The sequence below is a fragment of the Mus caroli genome, unplaced genomic scaffold (assembly GCF_978045245.1).
Source record: "Mus caroli unplaced genomic scaffold, Mus_caroli_1 scaffold_13, whole genome shotgun sequence".
Lineage (NCBI taxonomy): Eukaryota > Metazoa > Chordata > Mammalia > Rodentia > Muridae > Mus > Mus caroli.
Window position 1 is genome coordinate 110,749,284 of NW_028227268.1, and position 1,351 is coordinate 110,750,634.

Below are 1,351 nucleotides of genomic sequence, written 5' to 3' on the forward strand. Positions count from 1 at the left end.
ATATGTATATATGAATATGTATATATGAATATATATATGTTTATAGATATATAACATACAAATAAACAATACATTTCTATATTATATATCATGTATATGGTGAAATTATTCACAATAATTTGTAGAAATTTCCCATCTACCAAAACTTGGAAAAGGGGTTCATAATAACTTTTTAAAAGCTAAGCATATTTATTTAAGTATTTGGAACAACCAGATCCTGCCATCTTTGCTATTCAGACCATAGCAATGTCCAGAAATGATAGAGAAAAGATAAGGTTAGGACTGCAGACAGAATTCACAGAACTCAAGCAGGTAAGTGGTCATTCCTAGCTGTCAGAGCCTGGGATTCACCCCTCCTACACACACTGGGGGAGCAGGTGGTGACCTGAAGACCCTAGTGGTTCTGAGCAGCAAATCGCATCCCCCTCATAACCATCAAAGCCAATGCCAAGGGTAATTTTTAATGAACACTAACTTTCTAAGTAATTATTAATTAAAGGGTTTTTGTCAAACTCTTCTTTCATGATGACCCATTCTAAACCAGAGAAAATTCAATGAACATGGAAATCAAAAATCCATCTGTATTCACTCTAGATTTCTGTCAGGATAACAAGGTTGATTGCACAATTACAAGTTAGTACCCAAGGAGTTAAAGGGATCTGCAACCCTATAGGTGGAACAACAATATGAACTAACCAGTAACCCCCAGAGCTCGTGTCTCTAGCTGCATATGTATCAGAAGATGGCCTAGTCGGCCATCAGTGGGAAGAGAGGCCCATTGGTTGTGCAAACTTTATATGCCTCGTACAGGGGAACCCCGGGGCCAAGAAGTGGGAGTGGGGGGGTGTGGGGGGACTTTTGGGATAGCATTGGAAATGTAAATGAAGAAAATACCTAATTAAAAAAAAAGGAAAAGAAAAAAAAAAAAAAAACAGTTACAGGTCCCATCCACCTAGATTCAGGGGTGCAGAGTAAGCAAGTAAAAACTCAGGATGTGTTCATTATAAAGGGAGGTGTATTCATGTTAGAAATACAACAGCCACTCAAAATGCTTTGTACTGCATTTGGGATTCTGGTATATGAGAGAATCACTTACAAAGGTCAAAATTCTATAACTGTGCACAAACCTCTGCTGTCTGAAAGTCTTTCTAGTCCAGCAAATTGGAAAGTTTATTGTTTGGGGAAAAATACAGCTAGAAATTGATGGATGGTCTAGATTGAAATTTTGTGATAATACCTACCTACTACCACAAAATGGGAAGGGAACTATATAAAAGGCAATCTACAGAAGTGGTTAAAGGAAATACAGTGGCAGCAGGAAAAAAAGCCAACTTCAGATGAACTTCTTCTC

At 37.6% G+C, this 1,351-nt stretch overlaps 1 non-coding gene across 1 annotated transcript; it reads right to left on the reverse strand.

The window, feature by feature from the left end:
* Positions 1 to 328: 328 nt before the first annotated feature.
* Positions 329 to 469, reverse strand: LOC115032722 (small nucleolar RNA ACA64). The gene has a single exon (XR_003838337.1). It is a non-coding gene; the product is annotated as a small nucleolar RNA ACA64 (small nucleolar RNA).
* Positions 470 to 1,351: the final 882 nt, after the last annotated feature.